The sequence below is a fragment of the Trichosurus vulpecula genome, chromosome 1 (assembly GCF_011100635.1).
Source record: "Trichosurus vulpecula isolate mTriVul1 chromosome 1, mTriVul1.pri, whole genome shotgun sequence".
Classification (NCBI taxonomy): Eukaryota; Metazoa; Chordata; class Mammalia; order Diprotodontia; family Phalangeridae; genus Trichosurus; species Trichosurus vulpecula.
The window spans coordinates 568,561,615-568,576,341 of record NC_050573.1 but is presented as its reverse complement, the minus strand read 5'-3'; the positions used below and the strand labels follow the sequence as shown (position 1 = coordinate 568,576,341).

Below are 14,727 nucleotides of genomic sequence, written 5' to 3'. Positions count from 1 at the left end.
AAATTTAAACGTCCTTAATCTCTTGAAGTATTGTGGGAGTGAGAAGTAAAGTAATGCACAAAATCTTGTCTAGGGCACTAGGAAGTTGCTAGACAAAGTGCTACAAGAGGCCTAGGAGGAGATTATTGTAAGAGGTTGCATTTTAGTTCATCTTTAACAGATAAATGTGAATTCACCCAGTGCAGGGGAGGCGAAGAGGGTGTCCTTGGCCTAAAGAGACGAAAAGGAGCATTCAGTTCATTTTGGTTGATATTCTCTCTATCCAGAACACTTTGACTGAATCTAGATGTGGAGGACAGCAGCATGAGAACAAGGGCTAAGTTTAGGTGGTACAAGATTACGGAGATCATGAATGTCAAGAAAGGGAGTTTGAACTTTATTTGTGAGACAGGAGAGTGATGTGAACATATGTGAACATATCTATTCTGGCAACAGTATGAAAGAAAGCTTAGAGGGAGGAGGGGGCAGAGGCAGGATGATTGTTCTACTCAGAATGCATTGCAGTTGTTTTTTTCATTGTGGTTATGCAATAGTTATACAGCTCTACAAGTTTCATTTTCTATGGAAGATTGAACAATGAATGCCAAGTGTTTTCAAACAGATATAACTGAAAATATCATCCTACAAGAAGTGCTGTTCTTCATTTGGCAGAAACTTACCATTATTGTTTAGAGAACCACACCTACCCACCCACATTTCCTGTTTCATTCTCCATAAAGTTGTCATTTTTTCTGTCAATGAGCAAATGAGTAAAGAATACCCATTCACTCAACATTTATTGAATGAATGAGTCCACATTTGCATGCATTTCTATTTCTGTGCCTGTAAGGTCTTAAGAGACATTCAGGGAACTGTTATTCATTTACATTAAGTGGTAGAAATGAAAATTCTCAACAGAATTTTTGATAGATACAAAAAAACAGTTGATTGGATTCTGATTAGAGTTGACATTGAAAACTGCAGAGTGCTCACTCAAAAAAAAAAAACAACCTAAGTCTTTTGTTCCCCCTTCCACCCCTCAAAGTAACATTGGATTAATGTTATAAAAATACTCATGTTGTCTAGGAATAAACACTACTCGTTGGGAAGCCAGGAACGTTTTAATTATATTTTACATTTATTCAGTCTGAATAAATGGATAGTCCCCTGTAAGAAATGGGAGGAGTTTTGTTTCCACAGAACTAAAGGTGTGCTTCCCTGCCCTCCCCCACCCCAGCTTTAGCAGAAACTAGGCCTCAAGGTCGATCAGGTGAGAGGTCAGAGGCTTGTACGCATGTGCATACTTTTTGAGAAGGCAGTCTGGGGAATTAGAGAGGCCAAACCCACTTGAACCTGTTCAAGCTTATCTAGGGTCTGGTCTTGGTCAAGAATCCAGGCCTACTGATTTGCATCATTTGCATATGTTAAAGAGGGAAAGTAGGGGAAGTAAAAGAATATAGTTTAATCCTAAACCAGGACAAGGAAAATCTAGTTAACTTCACTTTTGCTTCTGTATCCTTATTATCCTATTTATATAAACTGTATAACCTAGGAAAATTATGTAAAAAACAAAGATTGTAAACTAACCATGACTCTAGCAGGAGTAAAGGGAATGGTTACCCCTGCTCCTGCAGCTGTATTGGTGTGAGTGTTCCCTTGAGCACTACACCTGTTCTCTTGGGGAGCATAATAAAATGTCTTCCTCTGCCCACTCTGGTCCTGACTTCTTTGGTGGGTGTGAATGGGCAAATCACATGGATTTTCCTAAGGTCAAGTGAAGGGAAGCAACAGGCAGCGGAAGCTCGCCAGGCTTACTCCTGGATCTTGTCTTGGGGTGTCCTGTGATCCCCACTGCGGTGTTAAGAAGGCTACCACTCTGGATTCCCTTGGCGATCCCTGGGGTCTGCACGGCCTTCTTAAGGGGACATCACATGGGACTTCCGGCCCTGTCTCGGGAGCCTTGTGATCTTACTGCCATCCTAAGGGGCCATCACTTGGGTCTTCCTTAGGGTCTGACCCATAGGAGGCCCTGTGATCCCCACAGATTAAGGGATGGCTACCACTTGGTCTTCCTCTGGGAGTCCTGTGGTCTGTACAGCCTTCCCTAGGGTTTACCACAGGGTTCTTCTTCAGGACTTTGGCCCTGCCTAGGAAGTCCAGTGATCCCCAAAACCACGTTTCTCACATCCCCTGAACAGAGTACAGGAGAAAGTACAAAGGACTCGGATGGCCACCAGTCCTTTTATTGACTCCAAATCTGAATCTCCTGCCAGGCTCTTCATTGGCCAGATACAACTCCCTGACTGCCTACCTCATGTCCTCCTCAAATGGCTCCTTTAAGCATGGGTACCAGCCTCTAACCTTTCACCCGACCCAAAGCCTGGTGTCTGCTAGATCACAGCTCTGATAAGAACTAATTCTTATCAGTCACCTGACTTACATTCTGCTAAAGCTGGGGGGAGGTCAGGGGAGAGGGATACTTTCAACTTTGTGGAAACAAAATTGCTCCCCCCATTTCTTACAGATAAACATAATTATTACTGAAAGTGTACCTTCAACACTTCCCCAGACTCCTTTGCAGAGGTGAAAGGTCCACTACTGTGTACTACTGCACAGGCCGTCAGCTTTGTTTCAATGTACTGATTCGTTTTTCTGATTTTTTTTTCCTCTTCCTCTCATTTTTTCTTTAAAAAAATTCTCTGATATAAGAAATAAAACAAAAGATCAATTTAAAAAACTTTAAAAGAGACTTTCTTGCATCTCCCACAGAAAGAAGCACATACAGGAAAGGCTCAGGCTTACCTGGACCTAGCAAGCTCAAGTCACCTGGACCCAAGGCACTGGGACTCTTCAAATCAACCACATCCCCATCTCCCCACCCGCCTGCCCAGACAAGGGCCTCTCAGTGGTCTCAGCCTCCGCCTCAGTGCCGCCTGAGCTCTCAGTGCAGCACGCTGCTCCCAAGCATCTCCCTCCTCCCAAGCGTACTGAGCTGCCTGTGCCTCCTGAGACACTGTAAAAGACGGTGAAACAGAAGGAAAGCAAGGAAAACTTTGACTCAGAATTGAAAGATGCTGGAGAAAAATTAGTAGTAGTTGACTTCTCAGGAACATAGTACGGACCATGCAAAATGATCAAGCCTCTTTCATTCACTTGGTGAAAAGTACCCAGAGGTGATCTTCACAGAAGTGGGTGGAGATGGCTGTCAGGGTGTTGCTACAGAGTGTGAAGTGAAATGCATGCCAACATTTCAATTCCACAAAAATGGAAAAATTGTGAATTTTCTGGAGCTGATAAGGAAAAGCTCAAATTAACCATTAGTGAATTAAAGTAATTGTGGCTCCTGTGAGCAGTGTGAACAACTGTCAGCTGTCTAAATTATATAGCTTATAATTTTTTTCTATTTCTAAAAAAAAAAAAGATCGAGTATAACCAGAGTATGTACACAAATAACATTTGACTGTAAAAGACAAGAAAATGTAAATCCTGAGCAGAGGGAAGCAGGGCTCCACCCCCAAGACAGCCTGGATGGTCTCTGGGTGAGGTCTATCCCACACGGAGCTGGGAGCTGGGAACGGAGTGGAGCAGAGCCCAGCCTGAGCGGCGTGTACCATCCAGACCAGGGCGGAGGGGGCCCTAACGCCCTGAATATGTGAGCTGTGGCAGTTACCAGACCCCCCAACCCACAAACACCAAAGACTACGGAGAAGGTTAGTGGGAAAAGCTGCGGGAGTGGAAGGAGTTCGGGGTTCGGCTTCCAGCCCCAGGGGCAGCGGAGGTGGGGCAACTACAGCTGTTGTTACTTGCGGCTCCAGGCCCACCTGGTGGGAGGAATTAAGTGGTGGATGAGAGCAGGAGTGCAACAGCCTGCTGAAGATCTAAGCCCAGTCTGGACTGGGGGTTCTTGGGGAAGGAGTAGTGCAGGTCTGACAGAGCTGGCACCTCCCCCCCAAACGTGGAACATAGAACTCGTTAGTCTACAAGCAGTCATACCCCACTGAAAAACTCAAGGGTCAAGTTCTTGGTTGGGAATATGGCCAGGCAGCGAAAATGCACCCAGATTCAGTCTCAGACTTTGGATTCTTTCTTTGGTGACAAAGAAGACCAAAACATACAGCCTGAAGAAGACAACAAAGTCATAGAGCCTACAACAAAAGCCTCCAAGAAAAACATGAACTGGCCCCAGGCCATAGAAGAACTCAAAAAGGATTTGGAAAAGCAAGTTAGAGAAGTAGAGGAAAAATTGGGAAGAGAAATGAGAAGGATGCGAGAAAACCATGAAAAACAAGCCAATGACTTGCTAAAGGAGACCAAAAAAATATTGAAAAATACACTGAAGAAAACAGCACCTTAAAAAACAGACTAACTCAAATGGCAAAAGAGCTCCAAAAAGCCAATGAGGAGAAGAATGCCTTGAAAGGCAGAATTAGCCAAATGGAAAAGGAGGTCCAAAAGACCACTGAAGAAAATACTACCTTAAAAATTAGATTGGAGCAAGTGGAAGCTAGTGACTTTATGAGAAATCAGGATATTATAAAACAGAACCAAAGGAATGAAAAAATGGAAGACAATGTGAAATATCTCCTTGGAAAAACCACTGACCTGGAAAATAGATCCAGGAGAGATAATTTAAAAATTATTGGACTACCTGAAAGCCATGATCAAAAAAAGAGCCTAGATACCATCTTTCAAGAAATTATCAAGGAGAACTGCTCTGATATTCTAGAGCCACAGGGCAAAATAGAAATTGAAAGAATCCATCGATCGCCTCCTCAAATAGATCCCAAAAAGAAATCTCCTAGGAATATTGTCGCCAAATTCCAGAGCTCCCAGATCAAGGAGAAAATACTGCAAGCAGCCAGAAAGAAATAATTTGAGTATTGTGGAAACCCAATCAGAATAACCCAAGATCTGGCAGCTTCTACATTAAGAGATCGAAGGGCTTGGAATGCGATATTCCGGAGGTCAATGGAGCTAGGATTAAAACCTAGAATCACCTACCCAGCAAAACTGAGTATCATGCTCCAAGGCAAAATATGGATTTTCAATAAAATAGAGGACTTTCAAGCTTTCTCAGTGAAAAGACCAGAACTGAATAGAAAATTTGACTTTCAAACACAAGAATTAAGAGAAGCATGAAAAGATAATCAAGAAACGGAAATTGCAAGGGACTTACTAAAGTTGAACTGTTTTGTTTACATTCCTACATGGAAAGATGATTTGTATGATTCATGAGACCTCAGTATTAGGGTAGTTGAAGGGAATATGCATATATATACATATGTTTATGTATATATATATAAGTGAATGTGTGTGTATGTATATATCTATGTGTATATGTATGTATGTGTATATATATATATATATATATGTGTGTGTGTTTATATATATATGTAAAAGAGAGAGAGCAGACACAGGGTGAGTTGAAGATGAAGGGAAGATATCTAAAAGAAATAAAATGAAATTAAGGGATGAGAGAGCAACATACTGAGAGAGGGAGATAGGGAGAGATAGAAGGGGTGGATTATCTCGCATAAAGGTGACAAGAGGAAGCAGTTCTGTGGGAGGAGGGGAGAGGGCAGGTGAGGGGGGAATGAGTGAAGCTTGCTCTCATCAGATTTGGCCTCAGGGGGGGATACCATACATACTCAGTTGGGTATCTTACCCCACAGGAAAGAAGAGGGAGGAAGATAAAAAAAAATAAAAGGGGGGGGATGATGGAGGGGAGGGCAGATGGGGGTGGAGGTAATCAAAACAAACACTTTGGAAAGGGGACAGGGTCAAGGGAGAAAATTCAATAAAGCGGCATGGGTTGGGAAGGAGCAAAATGTAGTTAGCCTTTCACAACATGAGTACTGTGGAAGGGTTATACATAATAATACATGTGTGGCCTAGGTTGAATTGCTCAACTTCTTAGGGAGGGTGGGTGGGAAGGGAAGAGGAAAGAGAATTTGGAACTCAAAGTTTTAAAATCAGATGTTCAAAAGCAAAAAAAGTTTTTGCATGCAACTAAAAAATAAGATACACAGGCAATGGGGCGTAGAAATTTATCTTGCCCTACAAGAAAGGAAGGGACAAGGGGATGAGAGGGAAGGGGGGTGATAGAGGGGAGGGCTGAATGGGGAACAGGGCAACCAGAATATAAGCCATCTTGGAGTGGGGGGGAAGGTAGAAATGAGGAGAAAATTTGTAATTCAAACTGTTGTGAAAATCAATGCTGAAAACCAAATATGTTAAATAAATAAATTTAAATTTAAACATAAAAAAAAGAAAATGTAAATCCTAAAAAAACAACAACCCCAAAACTTTAAAATAAAAGAAAGTATATGTTCAGTGTGTAGACAATAATTGGTTACACAAATGGATGTTCATTAGGTTTGCCCTCCAATGACACACCTGTGTGAGAAGATCATCTCCACTCTGCCCTCCTGGAGAAAACTGAATGGGCCCAACCAGCTGATGTCTCTTCAGCAGTTTGTATTCGATGTGCAAGACCAACTGAACCCACTTGTAAATGAAGAGGATTTAAGGCATGCTGCTCAGCAGCTCCACAGCACAGGAGAAGTGAGTAGTCCACAGCATGGTGATTAAAGAAGTCTAAGAAACCCTAACTCTTCTCTTCTGAGATATGTTTGTTTGCTTTTCTTGAAAGGTCTATACTTGGAGGGGTGGGAAGGGGATCATTTGTCCACAGTCTTTTAAAAGGTCCTGAATATGGAGTAATGAGCATGAATAGCAGTGAGGGTGGACAGAACACAGAGTAGGGAGGGAAGGAGAGAAAAGGAGAAAAAAATATATATAATACATATTTTATATGTAATATATAAATAATAAATGTTTGCTTATGTAATAATCATATATGTATCATTAATGTTAGAGTATTTAATATTATATAAATTATATTTGTATAATAGTAATATTTAATAAATACTTGATGTTTATATGATATTTATAAAATTTTGTACATATAAATAATTATATAAATAAATAAAAATAATACTTAAAAATAAGAAAAATTCTTCTGGAAATATATATGTATACACACACACACAGATACACACACACATCTTTGTCATCAGACATAGCATAAGCTTAACTATTTTTTTAAAAAATTAAGCAATTTCTTCATTGGAACATTAAAGTGCTTGTATTGGTAATTTTCTTTTTAAATTCATTTTTCCCTTTGCTGTAGTGCAGAAGAACTTCCAGTGGCTACTGACCTATATCCCTGCCCAGTTATGAACTTGCCTCTTTCCTCTCACTCTCAAAACACAGACTATTGGTCTTCTCTACACAGTTGTACTGTCTTGTAGATTCAGTATTCAATGTTTGATGGGGCTTGGATTCACCTCATTCTCTAATATCCACGTATTTTCACTGAGCTGCTAAAAAGGCTGATACCTTAGACAAAATGTTGTCACTTTGACCAGATGATCCGAGCTCACATTTGACACCAAAGCAGTGGTATGTTGTGGCAGCCAAATTGTAAGATAAGAAGCAATGTACTAAAATGAGAATTTTTTAAATAAATAAATACATTTGAGTTCTGAAATATTTGACCAGTCTTGACCTGGCAGCTACAACTCCTTCAGAAAGAATCTGTAGCCAGAAATGCTTTGGAAATGACAAGTTATTTTAGGTCTTAAATATGTAACATTTGCAACTTGGATTGTCCAGTTCTGGTTGCATCACTGCTCCATTTGGCCCCAAAACCATTTATCTATATTTATGAATATGTATTGATATATGAGTAAGTTAAATATGTTGAATAAGTTATGAATAAGTTGACAGGATTAATTCTTGGGGTACTACTACAAACAACTGTTATGGATATTTATATAAGGCTTTCAGATTTTCAAAGCACTTTTATATCTTTTTGTCATTTAAATTCCCCCCCCCCCCCCCCGCCCCGCTACACACAAGGAAACTCTGGCTTAGAATTGCCAGTACTGATAATTGAGAAGATCAGCTAGCGACTGAGATGGGATCTGAATTCAAGTCTCCATCCAGGTTCAGTGGACTTTCCATTATACCTGACATATAGCTGACAACAAAGTTTCTCCTACATGTTACCCTCTGGTTTTTTAGACCACTTTCTAATTCAGAATGTGTGTGTGTGTGTGTATATACACATATATGTGGACATATATATTCTAATTCAGATAGATGATAGATGGAGAGAGAGAGAGAGAGATCAGCTAGCTTAACATCCCCTGTCTCATCCTTGTGAGTGCACTGAACAAATTAAGATCACAAAGGAAGTGAGGAAATCTTCAGTCCAGTGACAATGATTTCATTCAAGTCTGCCTTTGTGCATGTCAGGGAGATGCGGACCCTCCCTCTAGACTAAGGATTCTTAACCTTTTTTGTGGCATAAACTCCTTTTGGCGTCTGGTAAAACCCATGGACCCTTCTCAGAATAATGTTTTTTTTTAAAACGCACAAAGTAACATACAGAAGATTACAAAGGAACTGATTATTTTTAAATCCAGTTATGGGGAAAATTTTTTTTCCAAGTTCATGGAGCCCAGGTTAAGAAGCCCTGATGGTAGGTATATTTTTCCTCTATCTTCATTAAAAGGACAGTTCCTACACTTGTGCTAACCTGACTCATTCCTAGGCAAAGGATTTCTAGGCTTAGAAAAAGGGAAGAAAGCTACCGATGACAGCACTGATTTCATGGTGGCTTTTACGTCCCTTAGCAAATGTCTTGTGAACTGAGATGACTGTTTCATGGCACAGCCCAGCCTCATGAACCAAGGAGTCACAGTGCTGTGGCTCATTTCTCAGCTCTGTTCCTAGGCCAAGGGAAAATTGAGCTCTGTGATTTGGAAGGGGGAGTATTTAGGAAAAGCTCCCCAAGTTCAGGTGGTTAATTTGGAATGCTAAAACCTGGAGAATTTGACAAGGGAACTCAAATAAGTTAATTTTGTTATCTCTGATTTAAAAAAAAATTATTTAAGGTAGGAGTTCAAGTATAACATATACTTTGGATTTTCAGGATAAAGCAGTACACTCCTACTGCCAGTAGTAAAGACTGAAAGTTGACCATGTTTCAAAGCTTATTAATTGACAATTCACAAATCTTCCCCTATTTTTTAATTGATACTAAGAAAAAAGAAACATTAAAAGATATTTAAGGAAGCTGAATTTCAAAAGGTGCTTTTCCAAGAACTGCGAAGATTCTGGTGCCATGCTCTATGGTATTATAAGCGAAGAGAGGCACAATTGATTTATCATACACAGATGACCTCAGTAAAGTATATATAAAGTGATCATAACTTCCATGAATGAGCAAGTGAATGATGTATACCTGCTTGGTCAACATCTGGCCCATGATTGAGGTCATCTGTTAGGTGTCTTGATGCCTGTACCTGAAAGGTCTTATGAGAGATATTCAAAGAACTTATCATTCACTTATGTTAAGCAGTAGAAATAAAAATTCTCATCAGAAATTTACATCAGAAGGAGATGGCAAAAAGGACTTGAACTTCATATACAAGCTGCTAGAGAAATATCAGCTTGTTGGGTCTGTTCATTTTTCTCTAGGCAGCAAAAAAAACTCAGATAAAGGAATCACTGAAGGACAATCCGAATGAATATAATGAAGAGACCAATATCTATATTCTGTGGGTGAGAGAAAAGAGTAAATTGATAACTGCTTAGAGATTCAGGACAGTAGCTACTGGAATTTGTTTTGTTCCTTAGCAAAGGGCAAGATGACTCTCTTTTTGTCACTGATATAATCATTTCGATGAACTAAGAAAAAACCCTACCATTTACATATCTACTTCCCAGGAAATGACTACTCCTTGTTCCCTCTGGCAGAGTGAGATTGTAGAAGAAGTCATATTCCTAGATGCAGGATGACTGTGCACCAATGTTTTGGGAAAGCTCCTCTCTGTGGAGACTTCCAAAGCCCTACACCATTGCAGGGGGGCAGTACACCATGGAGGACATTCAGCGTCTAGTATCAGACAGTGATGTAGAAGAATTAATCCAGATCTTAGATGCTATGGATATCTGTGCCTGGGACCTGAAGAGTGGGACCATGGTAGACATCCCTGCCCTCATCAGGACTGACAACTTGCACCACTCCTAGACTGATGAAGAAGATGAAGCAATGATATATGGAGATGTCTGAATTGTCCCCGTGGAGCACCTCAGCCCTTTCCCCTGTGGGATCTTTCACAAGGTACAAGTTATTCTGTGCAGGTGGACTCACCAACAGAGCACTAAAGGGGATGCAGACATCCTACTGTGGGTGAATGGCTCCAAAATTGCCCACCGCAGGGCAGAGTTGCTTGTTCTATTGATCAACCATGGGCAGGGCATTGAGGTTCAGGGCTGGAAACTGAGATGATCAAATGTTGCCTGCTTCTGGATTCTGTGTGTAGTACCATTGAGAATGTCATGACCACCACTTTACCAGGCCTATTGACAGTGAAATATTATCTAAGGCCCCAGCAACTGAGAGAACATTAAGAGCCTGTCATGATTTACCAGCCACGGGACTTTTTCCAAGCACAGACCCTTAAAGAGAACTCATTGACTAACACCATGGGTGGCTATAAGGAAAGTTTCAGTAGCATTATGCGCTTTGGGTGTCTCAAGGTCTACTCTCAGGGCAGCCTTGGAATGGACATTCATGCTTCAGAACTGAACCTCCTAACTCAGAGAAAACTGAGCCACCTGTTGGACCCACCCAATCCTATGGGAAAGGACTGGTGCCTTCTTGCCATGAACCTGGGTATAGTCATGGAACTCCTAAGGACTTCCTTCCAAGGCCAGTATGTGCTCTCCTCCAGAAATGGTGTAGCTACCCTGAGAGTGCTGTTGGTACCCTAACGTCCAAACCGAGAGAACTAGGCCACCGTGACATGGCCGACTTTTGATTGAGGGCATCCTCTGTTTTCAAAATAAACCTAAATGCCAATGGCCAAGAAGCCTATGCCTCAAGCTGTAACAGCAGAATGTCCTATAATTCAATTAGTTCAGTTGTGTCACGATGAGGATGGCCATAGGTATGGGTAGAAATTCTCTCTTCCCACTGCAGAAGGGAGAAGAGCACAGTATAACCATGGATTCTGGATGTGCTCACTTATATGCTTATGTACAATCTTATCCCCAGGGTCTCCCTTCCCCTCTGCCTCCTCCACTGCCTCCCTCTCTCACCATGCTTTCTGTTTTATGTGAATCATCTTCCAACCTTGACAGCAAACTGTTGCTTTTACTTTGGCCTTTAAAAAAAGCTGGTCTACTTTCAGTGTTTTCAGTTCCATTCCTAGTCCACTAATGTACTGCTTCCTATTGCTAATTAAATCAGAATAGCCAATTTTTCAGTGAAATTTTAAAAAAGTTATGTTGACTTTTTAAAAATGTGCAAGTATCAAAAATGTGCATTTCTTATGCTGGTTTTATTCCTTAAAACCATCTCTTTGGCTTAACTTTTTTTTATAAACCATACACTGTTTCATATTAAGCAGTCTGTGGTCAGTATATAGCACTGTATAATTTATAAATAGGAACTTTGTGAGTGCCTTTTGCAGAAGAAGATGTGTTTGGAATCATCAGAGCTGGCCAGTAATGGTCATAAAGAAAATGCAACCTCTATGTCCCTAACTGTGTGTTACCAATTTTGCTTTTGTTGAAAACTCAGTGTGGAGTTCCCCATGAGCCTCTAAATTGTCATGCTTCATTACTTCCTCTCATCTTAGCTAAAAGTCCATACTGTTGTAGGATGACCAAAACCCATGTAAAGTACATGATCCCACAGTGATATTCTGTAGCTATCCATCATTATCGGTACATAGCAGATGGTTTTCAGCATTCAGGCCATGGTTTGCTTATTTCCAGTGCTAAAAGTGTGAGCAACAGAAACAATAAAGGAAGTTTTCCTGCAATGATTTTAAATTGCGATACATAGCTTTTAAATTAGTATGAAGAAATATGTCCTATTCTATCCTGAAAGGCATGTAATGTTAATTAATGGTGCAGTATATATATGCAATATGTATGTATATATGTATGTGTATGTATTAATACAGGTATTTTTCTTAAAAATGTAGTAAATTTAAAATTTTTTTGTCCTAAAGAGTTTTTGTTTTGTTGGGGCTGTTTTTTGGTTGGGTGTTTTTTTGTTCAGGTTTTTTTTTTTAACAGATAAAGTATTTTTTAACAGATTTTTGTTAGACTTTGTCCCAGAAGAAATTATTTCTCTGGGTTGTGTATTCATCAACACTACTCCTCATATGACTTTTCCTTTTCTGATTGTGGGTTGTATAGATGTCAATTTGGGGGCATTCTTGATTGGGTCACCTAAAATATCACCATGGGGATGGAAGAAGAGGAAAGAACAAAACTTATTTGTTCTCATTTTGAAGGGAAAGAGCTGCATCTGTGTTCCTTCGGCAGACTAAAAAGACATGGTGCCGATTACATCATGGAATGCCTGAAAGGGGTGGTACAGGTTTAAGAACAGGTGTGTCTCTTAAGAGACAAGCCTCTTACTACCTGGGTGACTTCAATTCCCTCATCAACAGTCAGGAACACAAATATTTGCACTACCTCACAAGGTCGTTGTGAGAATCAAATGACATAATGTATGGAAAAGTGCCTTGTAAACCAGACACCAGTATTAAAGTATTGTTTTATATGAAATGAATGGAGAAAAAATATGGATGGAATCATTAACAAAAAGAAACTGAAGACATCCACAGCTACTGGCCAATATCTCAGTAAAATCAGCATGTGCTAGAATGATCTAGATAAATATCAAAGATGTCCAGGATAAAAATAAGAGAAGATAGGAAAACTTGTAAATGATTTTTGACAGGAGGCCATTTCAATCTCATAATTGAGAGGGCCTGAGAATACAATTTCCCAAACAAACAATAAATGCATTTGACCCAGTAAAGCAGAAATTCCTAATCTTTTTATGTCATGACCCCTTTGGCAGTCTGGTGAGGCCCATGGACCCCTTCTCAGAATATGCTTAAATGTATAAAACAAAATGCGAAAGATTGTAAAAGAAATTAATTCTATTGAAATGCAGTTATCAAAATATTTTTAAAAGTTCACAAGTTCCACCCAATTAAGGAACCCTGCAGTAGAATAAAATGTAGACTACACACACAGACACAGACACACACACACACACACACACACACACACACACACACACACACACACACACACACACACAATCTTTAAAAGAAGCAATCAGAGAGAACGTTGTTCAACAACCCTGGGGTTGCCAATGTCAAGTAAGGCATAAAATAGGGATTTGCTTGACAAAGGTGTTCAAACTATGTCCTGTGTAGGGTCACAGTAAAAGAGGAATCCTTTATGAATAGTGAATTCTTCCAGATGCCCCTGCTTGTGGATGATTATACAGTTATTCCTTTCACATCTCAATTTTTCCCATGGTGGCACATTACACAGAAAAGGTTTAGAAACTTAGAAATACATAAAATATATGTATAGTATTACATAATATCACTATATTTTATCTTTTAATATAAATATACATAATTTATTTTTTAAGCTAAAATAAGTAAAAAGTTAAAGTTTGTGAAAAGAATGCAAAAGCCACCAGAAGACACGCAATGTTACACAGATTTTCCAGATGGCAGGGGCGCCACACCCCTAACCTCTGTGATGAGGAAGAGCTAACTGTATTCAGTCTCAGAATACTGCAAGGCCACTTAAGTGAATATAGTGACTCTTCAAATGATACCCAACAACTCATGTAAGAAAAAACGAGTAAATGAAAGACGCCATTTGCCCAAAGCATGACACGCACTTGGACTGAAACTACAGATGAACAACACAATCAAATAGGAAGAAGAAAATGAACCCAATTTCAATTGGGAAATCAGGGTTTTTTTCAATCATTTCAATTTCTCCCTGATTCTTAAAGCCATCTCTGTTTTGTTTTTTTTTAATATCATTCATCTTCCAAATGCTATATGGCTGCTGATCGTGATACTCCACTGAAAAGAAAAAGTAACAGGTGATTCAAAGGGTCATGAGTTAATAAATAGGTTACAATATATTACCGATCATAACTTCTGCCTGGGGTGGGGTTGGGGGGGTAACATAAAAATATATAACCCAGGAAATGTTTGATCTGAAAAGGAGCCGCAGTAAGAGCTAGGTAGAACAGGTGAACAGACTGAGTGTTGCACTAGTACCATGAAATGTTAAAACAAAAAACACCACATAGAGGAAGCCCTCTCTAGCATGTTGCCTGGGTTGTTTATGGAAGATTATGGAAGGACGAGCAAGAATTACACAGAATTCATAGATGGCTTGTGATCTGCACCCCTAGCAGAAGTATCTACGTTGATAAGGTCCTAGATCCATGTTAGCCTGTGAAACTTACTCTAATGCCTCATTATGGGGTAGCTAGGGGGCAAAATGAACAGTGTGCTGGGCCTGGAATCAGGAAGACTCGACTTCTTGAGTTCAAATTTAGCCTCAGACACTAGCTGTGTGACCCTAGGTAAGTCACTTAACCCTGTAAACCTCAGTTTCCCCATTTGTAAAATAAGCTGGAAAATGGCAAACCACTCCAGTATCTTTGCCAAGAAAACCCCAAATGGGGTCATGAAGAGTGGGACACAACCAAAACAACTGAATAACACAATGCCTCATTGGGGTATGTAAGGGAACCTGCATTCTCATGCTAATAGAGCTCACAGATGGGTGGGCCCTTCCCTCACAGCAACATAAGTTGTCTGTCTT

The 14,727-nt window shown here is 40.0% G+C and overlaps 1 pseudogene; it reads left to right on the top strand.

Moving 5' to 3' along the window:
• The window catches only part of LOC118842023, a 34,951-nt pseudogene extending 23,960 nt beyond the window's left edge, over positions 1–10,991 (top strand).
• Positions 10,992–14,727: the final 3,736 nt, after the last annotated feature.